Source organism: Phalaenopsis equestris, unplaced genomic scaffold, assembly GCF_001263595.1.
Source record: "Phalaenopsis equestris unplaced genomic scaffold, ASM126359v1 Scaffold232970, whole genome shotgun sequence".
Lineage (NCBI taxonomy): Eukaryota > Viridiplantae > Streptophyta > Magnoliopsida > Asparagales > Orchidaceae > Phalaenopsis > Phalaenopsis equestris.
Genome location: NW_018250927.1, coordinates 188125 through 197790, shown reverse-complemented (window position 1 = coordinate 197790; position 9666 = coordinate 188125).

Sequence of the window (9666 nt, the reverse complement as noted above, 5' to 3'; positions counted from 1 at the left end):
AAAATATTCAGTAAATGAGACCAACTTAAAGTTTAGAAATTTTTAATGTTAAGAAAGATGAAAATATGAGTTCCTATCTAATTCAAAAATATTGTAAGTCTTCCAAATTTATAATTTAGTTCTTTTATTATCTCCACATAAAAATTTTTATTAAGAATAATTTTACTTACTATATTATATCTATAATCTTAAGATTTTCTCAAGTCTAATACTATAAAAAGATCAAATGTAGAACCAATTTTACTCTCATTAATAATCTTCCAAAGTCCTTTTCCAATAGTCAAGTTAGAAATAATCTCATCTAATTTTGCTTCAGTCAGACTATAATTTACATAAAAATATAACGTATGAGGTGGCAGATGATAAAATAAGTTGATTACCTTCGATGAAAAAGGTACCAACTTTCCTCGAACCATGATTCTAATGTCTTCAACCTTAGCGAGGTTTGCATAGAACTCCTGAACAACAGAAATAACCTCCACAATAGAGGAACAACAGAATCATTCCCACTGTCGGCGAACGATCAAATCCTCTACATCTCCATCTAGATTCCTAAAACACCGCTCTTGAATCAGTTTCCATGATTGCAACACATTTCTATACCGATCCTGAGCCTTCAAACTAATAAATTTACTCGAATCAAAAGGGCTCTTTCCATTGCTCCTCTTCATTCTTGGTGCCATTCCATAAACTTTATAATTTCCAAAAATAACTTCAAAAATCAAGTCTAAATTTCTAAACTATGCTTCCAATGTATAAACAGCACTTCCCATGCAATTTCCATAGATCTTATTATCAGTTTTCACCATGAATAGTGAATTTTTTATTTTCTCTAAATGTGCACAAAATACGTAGTAAAAATCCAAAATTTTTGCATAAAAGTAAAGCTCTTACCTCAAGGAACTTGGATCTAGCAAATTTCACTTGATTCCACCAAGAAATCATCACTTTAGATTTTCCCTAGCCCTTAAAAATCGCAAACTTGAGAGGTTGAAACTCAAAATTGCAAACTCCAAAGAAAGAAGAGATGACAGGAGTTAAAATGGTGATTTTTGGGTTGAAATTTCACTTTTAATCATTCGCGAACCTATTTTTGTAAACTGGCGCTTAAGCGTGCGTAAATGGCACTTAGGTGTCTGCCTCTCGGGTTGGCTCGCACTTAAGCATGAGATGTGGCGCTTAGGCGTCAGTGCACAAAATTTTTAAATTAAATTAAAATGCATTTTTGCCTAAGTATACCACCCCTAAATGGTCTCATAGCAGTTAAATGACTATTTTCAACTTCTTATAACTCCCCTCTCTCTCAAAATTTTCCATAATAACTATTTCAATTTGAGGCTAAAAATAACACAAATTTTCACACAAACAAACTTATATTAATTCACAATCAAGTACAAATACCTTTAAACACTTAATTTTCACTCCAAATAGTCTTGGATGAGAAAATTTCTCTAAATATGAATACATAACAATCATTTCACAATTAACACATATAAGAAGTCATAAATACTAAAAAGAAGACTGAAACACTAAACCACTTGAAAACAAAAACTTCTAACACACAAATTCTAATAGTTAACTTAATTCCATTCTTCATTCGAAGGAACAAATTCCTGTCTTTCATTAGTCTCTCCACGAATATGGAGTTGATAAAATGGACGGTGGTGACAAACTCTGATACTATCTTCTTCAATCCACTTCTGCTTTATGAACATCGCCTTATCTGCTTCCTCTATATAACTTGTGTGGCTAAATTACATCTTAAATTACCATCCAATATGCTCTAGATGTGCATTCAATTCAAGTACCTTGGTATCCAATGAAGTCATAGTATTCTCAATTTTGTTGATCTACTCTGATATCCCTTCATTACTAATTGCTAAGAAGCTGTTATACATCTCTTGTGCACTTTGACTAATGAACCTTTTCCTCATGGTTTCTTCCTTCTTCTTCAAATCCATCTCCCATGAAGTCATTTTCCCTAAATCTCACTTTCTCTTAGACTTTTAGCGCTATAAATGAATTGGGGTGAAATTCATGCACAATACCCTTCTATTTATAGGCCTAAATCCTTCCAATAACTCCTAGACGCGTTTAGAAACTGCCTTAGCATGATGAGCGCCGGATTTGACGCTTAAGAGCTAGTGCACATTTCAAATTCTCATTCTAACATGTCTTTGTCACTAAATAAATTCATAAACTCTTTACTGACACATAATAGTTTAAAAAATACTTAACTGTCGCGCTTAAGCGCCGGATTTGACGCTTAAGAGCTAGTGCACATTTCAAATTCTCATTCTAACATGTCTTTGTCACTAAATAAATTCATAAACTCTTTACTGACACATAATAGTTTAAAAAATACTTCCCCAATTTTCTTAATCACGCACAAAACAACAATCAAAATAAAAACACTCTGATAATTATGGGTTGCCTCCCACAAAGCGCTTGATTTTACGTCGTCAGCCCGACGTAACAAGTGCTTATTCTTGTTGACTCAGCATCAATCCATCATTAAGTCTATGTCTATAGAATAAGGTTTCAGTCTATGTCCATTAACTTTAAATATTTTCTCAGACTTAGGATCTTTAATATCCACAGCTCCATAAGGATAAACTTTTATCACAACAAATGGGCCCATCTAACTGAACTTAAGTTTACCACGAAATAATCTTAACCTTGCAATATATAAATTTGTTGCCTGCCCTGGCTGAAAATTTTTAGTAAGAATCCTTTGATCATGCCACATCTTCATCTTTTCTTTGTAAATCGTAGCACTTTCATAAGATTCATTCCTTATCTTTTCAAGCTTATTCAATTGCAATAATATTTTCTCACTAGCATCCTTTAAATTGTAAGCATCTTTCAAATTACAATTGAACTCTTTAATCGTCCAAATGCTTTATGCTCAAAGTTCAACTGGTAAGTGACAAGCTTACCCAAATATTAGTTCATATGGGTACATTCCTAATTCCTATAGGAGTTCTATATGCAGTCCTATAAGCCCACAAAGCATAGTCAAGTTTGACTGACCAATCTATTTTTGTTGGATTCACAGATTTTTCCATAATTCTTTTAATTTCCTGATTGGATAATTCAGCCAAATCACTTATCTAAGGATGATAAGCTGTAGCAATCATATAAATTATATGATATTTCTTTAATAAATTCTCCATTATGGCATTTTTTGAAATGACTTCCCCCATCAATAATGGTAACTCTCGACATCCCAAATCTATAAAATATGTTAGTTTTCAAATATTTTGCAACACTTTGAGCTTCACATCGAGGTAAAGCAACAGCTTTTATCCATTTGGATACATGGTCCACTGTTAACAAAATATATAAATTTTCGAAAGATGGTATAAATGGTCCCATGAAATCTAATCCCCAAACATCAAATATTTCAACTTCTAGCATATAATTGAGAGGAATCTCATTTCTTCTAGAAATATTGCCTACTGACTAACTTCTATTACAAGTTTTAATATAAGCATTAATATCTCTAAAAGTTGTAGGCCAATAGAGTCTAGATTGTAAAATTTTGTATACTGTTTTATCAACACCAAAATGTCCCCTAAAATCAAAATTATGACATTTTTGGATAATTTCATAAGTTTCTTCTAATGATACGCATCTTCGAATAATTAGATCCTTTTCTTGTTTATATAAAAATGGGTCATCCTAAAAATAAGTCCTAGCTTGAGAAATAAATTTCCTCTTTTGTTGGTATTTCATTCCATAGGGTATAATATCACTAATAATAAAGTTCATAATGTCAGCATACCACAGAACACACCACTCATTAATTGTGAACAATTTTTCATTTAGAAAATGTTCATTAATTTCTTTTTCAAAATAGAGTGGTTTTTCTAACTCAAGCCTAAACAAAATGATCAGTTTGATTTTCAGTCCCCTTTTGATCTACTATTTCAAAATCAAATTCTTGCAAAAAAAGAATCCATATTATAAGTCTAGGTTTAGCATCCTTCTTTTCGTTAAGTACTTAATAGCAGAATGATCTGTATGCACTACACAATGAGTTCCAACTAAATATGATCTAAATTTATCAAAAGCATATACTATTACTAATAACTTATTATTAAAAGCATATACTATTGCTAATAACTCTTTTTTAGTTTTTGTATAATTAATTTGAGTTTCATGTAGAGTTTTACTAGCATAGTAAATATCTTTGTCCTAAAATAGCTCCAATAGCATAATCACTAGCATCACACATTAATTCAAAATTTTTTTTCCAGTTTGGTGAAACTACAATTGGTGCAGTGATAAGTTTTTCTTTTAATAACTTAAAATCTTTTAGGCATTCCTCATCAAAATTAAAAATTGCATTTTTCTCTAGTAAATGGCATAAAGGCTTAGCAATCTTTGAAAAGTCTTTAATATATCGTCCGTAGAATCCAACATATCATAAAAAACTCCTAATTTCCCTTACATTTATTGGATAAGGTAAAGTAGCGATCACTTGAATTTTAGTAGGATCTACTTCCATACCATTTTTTGATATTTGATGACCTAATATAATTCCTCCTGCTACCTTAAATTGACATTTTTCCCAATTAAGCACTAAATTTGTTTCTTTGCAGCACTTAAGAACTTTAGATAAATGTTCAAAACATGAGTCAAATGAAGTTCCAAAGACTAAAAAATCATCTGTGAATACTTTAATTCCTTTTTTAATTAAATCACAAAAAATTGTCATCATACATCTTTGAAATGTAGTAGGGGCATTACATAAACCAAAGGGCATCCTTCTAAAAGAAAAAGTACCATAATGACTGGTAAAAGTTTTTTTTTCTTGATCCGCAGGAGATATTTTTTATTTGGTGATAACCAGTATATCCATCCAGAAAATAAAAGTATTTATGCTCAGCTAATCTATCCAGCATTTGATCTAGAATGGGTAAACGAAAATGATCTTTCCTAGTGGTAAGATTTAATTTTTTATAATCAATGCATATTCGCCACCCTGTAACTTATCTAGTAGGTATTAATTCATTATGTTCATTCACAGTTATAGTTACTCCTCCTTTCTTAGGAACGCAGTGAATTGGACTAACCCATGAATTATCTGAAATAGGGTAGATAATTCCAGCATCTAACCACTTTAAAATTTCCTTCTTAACAACTATTCTTTATTAACAACTTCTTTCATAACAGGATTCAGTCTCCTTTGAGGATCAGCACTGGGTTTGCAGTTCTCTTCCATATGAATTCTATACATACGAAATGAAGGCCTGAATCCTTTAATATCATCAATTCCATTCAAAGGCTTTCTTAAAATTTTTCAAAATTTTCATCAACCTTTGTTCTTCTTCCATCATTAATTTTGAGGAATTTATAATTGGTAAAGTAGAGGAATCTCCTAAAAAGGAATATTTTATATGTTCAAGAAGTAACTTTGACTCAAGTTTTGGAGGTTTTCAATTGATGGACAAAATGATTTATCTTTGTCCATCGTGTCCAAAATTTCAAAACTTTCTCGAACATAGTTTCAATCTTCCTTAAAAAGTTCTTCACATTAATCTAATTCCTCTTCTTGCTCGTGTTTCAAATCTTTTTCTTCAGATTTTTCTTCATAAGTTATTTTGAAAAGGAATTCACTTTAGATATCTTATAACATCTATCCTATAACATTCATCATGTTTACCTTTTGGAGGACTTTTCATTCATCTTAAAATATTGAAAGTAATAGTATGATCATTAAACTGCATTGTTAATTCCCCTTTCTGCACATCTATCATTGCTCTTCTTGTGCCTAGGAAGGGTCTCCCTAGAATGATAGGTATTTCTTTATTTACCTCCATATCTAGCATAATGAAATTACCAGGAAAGATAAATTGATCCACTGTCACTACGACATCTTCTATAACTCCTTTAGGGTATGTTATCTAAGCTAGCTGCAGAGTTACAGTAGTAGGGGTTATTTCTCCTAATCCCAATCTTTTGAATATTGATAATGGTATAAGGTTAATTCTTGCACCTAAATCACATAAAGCTTCCCCATAAAATCTGTCTCTTATTGCACATGGAATTGTAAAGCAACCAATATCTTTAAGCTTTTCTTGAAGCTTTTCTGAATTATAGCACTGCACTCCTCCTTAAGTGCAACTGTCTCATTATCGAATCTTTCTTAAAAAGATCTTCACATTAGTCTAATTCCTCTTCTTTCCCGTGTTCCAAATCTTTTTCTTCAAAATTTTCTTCATAAGTAGTCTTGAAATGACATTCACTTAGATATCTTATAACATCCATTCTAAAAATTCATCATCTTTACCTTTTGCAGGGTATTTCATTGATCTTGAAATTTTAAAAGTAACAGTTTGATCAGTGAAGCACATTGTTAATTCCCCTTTTTGCACATCTCTCGTTGCTCTTTCTGTGGCTAGGAAAGATCTCCCCAAAATGGTAGGTATCTCTTTATCTTCCTTCATATCTAGCACAATGAAATCAACAGAAAAGATAAATTGATCCAGTTTCACAAGACATCTTCGATAACTCCGTTAGGGAATGCTATCGAATGATCTGCTAACTACAGAGTTATAGTAGTAGGGCTTATTTCTCCTAATCCTAATCTTTTAAATATTGATAATGGCATAAGGTTAATGCTTGCACCTAAGTCACATAAAGTTTTCCCATAAAATTTGTCTCTTATTGCACATGGAATTGTAAAGCTACGAAGATCCTTAAGCTTTTCGGGAAGCTTCTTCTAAATTATCGCACTGCACTCCTCACTAAGTGCAACGTCTCAATTACTTCAACTTCCTTTTTCTATTGAGAATATCCTTCATAAACTTTACATAGCTTGGCATTTCTTCTAAGGCTTTAGCAAATGGAATATTAATTGTAAGCTTCTTAAATATTTCCAAAAATTTTGAAAATTGCTTATCCAACTTCTGCTGACGAAGTCTTTGAGGAAATGGAGGTAATGGTATTTCCAAATCAATTTTTAGTGAAGAAATAGGTCTTTCAAAATCTTTTGGAGCGTCCTCTTTTGATTCTTCAATTTCTTCTCTCTTTACTTCCAGTGAACCCTACCTTCCAACTCTCTTTCGCTTGTAAGTTGAACAACTTTTACTTGCTCTTTATTCTGGTCTTTTGGATTTGATTCAATATTACTAAAAAGTTTTCATTGAGATCAATTACATAATGAATTTGCTATTTGCCCAAGTTGATTCTCAATATTTCTAGTTTTAGCTCCTCGACTTTGTAATTGATTTCGCATTTGTAACACCACTTCTTCTATGGACAACTTCTTCTCCTTAAATTTTGTGTTACTATTGAAACCTGGAGGATAAGTAGATCTATAATCATTACTCCCTTGATTGTTGCAGATTTGAATAGGTTTACTTGGTTGTTCCGCCATTGCTGATTACTGCCACTATTATTTCCACCCGAATTGTTATTCTTGTTAAAGTTGGGATGGTTCTTCCAACTTGGGTTATAATATGGTTATAATAATTTGAATATGTGTTATTCTGCTTATTATTTATGGCATTCAAAGTTTCTAATGATGTTGAAACTGCTTATATTTATATTTACAATTTTCACTTCGCTTCCCCGGCAACAGTGCCAAAAACTTGATCCTGAAACTGCTTATATGCAACGATATAACAATAATTCTGATTATAATTTTCACTTATATTTTCTTATTTCACAACAAAACCAAAAACTTGATCTTGAAGAAAAAAAAGAATTTATATTTCCGGGATATAACACAACTATATGTATCGTTATCATGTAATATAAGACTTTTTGATTAAGACCTAAATGTTGAACCCACAAGGAAGATATGCAATATACACTTTTTGGAAGACTTTCTATTTTTATAAAGACAATTATTTAAACTAAATATGTTTTCGCAGTAAATAAAGTTTAAATAATTTTTGTAATTTTAATATTTTGATTAAAACAAAACAAAGTTAAAAATATAACTTGAGATTTTGAAGAAGAAAAGCACTAAATATGAAAAAATCTTTCTCCTTATCATGAATCAGTAATAAGTATAGGAATTCTATTGTGAAAGTATGCATATTGTGTTGTATCAAATAGGAGCAATAATATTCTTTACCCTTACTAGAGATGTATAAAGAACATTGGCTAATTTAAAGTTTGAATAGTTTTGAAGACCGGCTAGGTAGGGAAGATACTAGCTCCCAGTCTAGAGTTTCCTCAATTCCCTCTACCTATGGGCTAACATCTAGTATCATAACCTCAAACAATAAACCAGGTTGGGGGCTTTAACCTGTCACCTTAAAGTCCTCTAACTGTACACCCTTAAATGAATATTTCCCTATTTATTTGCACTCAATCATATGAACTTCATTCTCATTCATACAACATCATGTGATTCTTTCAAATTGTTGGATGAGACAATACTAGCCCGGTTCTTACATGTTCTCGCAACAAATTTTAACATCTAGATTGGCCAAATCAAGAAGTAAATGAAATACATTGATTTAAATCATCACAACTTCTTCCAACATTAAAGATCAATACTCTCCACAACTTCCATCCAACACTTAATTACTTATCTTTTTAAGAAATGCTCAGAATCCATGGAGGAAACAAAACCACACTTTAGTTTAAAAGTAGAAATCATTGTCAAACAAATAACAAGTCTCAATTAAAACAAAAAGTAGTCTAAAACAATATATAAAAACTTATCTCAATTCCTCCACCAAACTCTTGAAGTTCCTTTGAATCTCCTCTTGTACAACACTCTCAATATAAAACTAAAATAAAAAGGATAAATATGTGGTGCCTGAAATTCTCTCCAAATAACTCCCCAATTTTAGAACTTTCAAAGCTTTCACAATACTTTCAAGACCGCTTTCAAAATCTAAATCTTCCTTCTTTTATAATTCTCCAAAAGGTGTGTTGGTATCTCTTCAAATTGTGTCTTGATTTGATGTAATTCCCTCAAGAGATGCATCTTTTCACAAAATTTTTTGTCCACGGTGGTTGTAACCCCCTATTTATCCCTCCACGGTGGTTGTAACCACCTATTTAGCCAATAGGTGCCTCAAAAACCTCTTCAAAACTTGCAAAAACCAAATTTAATCATCCAATAACTGCTACTGGAGCTTAAGCGCGGGGCCTCTAGCACTTAGGCGTGGCCTTCTCTGTTTAACCAGCGCTTAAGCGCTGGATCTAGCGCTTAGGCACCAAAACACTTTTGCACATTTTTCACCTATTTGCTCCAAATTTGATTCTTTTTCACTTCTTTAAGCCTTTTTCAATTTTTTACCTGTACCTAAAAGAAAAATCCAAAAATACCTTCCATTAAAGCACAATATCTCAAAAGTAGATATAAAAATGTGTCTAAAATACTATATATTTTAGGCGTATTAGGCACCCACTCATATAACCTTTAAACGAAACATCAATGAATCAAATGGGTATCATATCCTTGGGATAATTAATTTATCAAGTTTCACTGACTAACTGGGTAGTCACACTTCAACATCGAATGATTAATGGAACAATATAAGTCTAAAATGAACTCATAATATTTCAAGAGATATTCAAAATGACCTAGGGTCATGCCTCGAGCACTTTAAAATCTATTGGACATTCAAAAGGGCAAATTGGACTCGCTATATTTTGTTCTAAAACCATCCACTTGGATCTTCTGAGATTCAA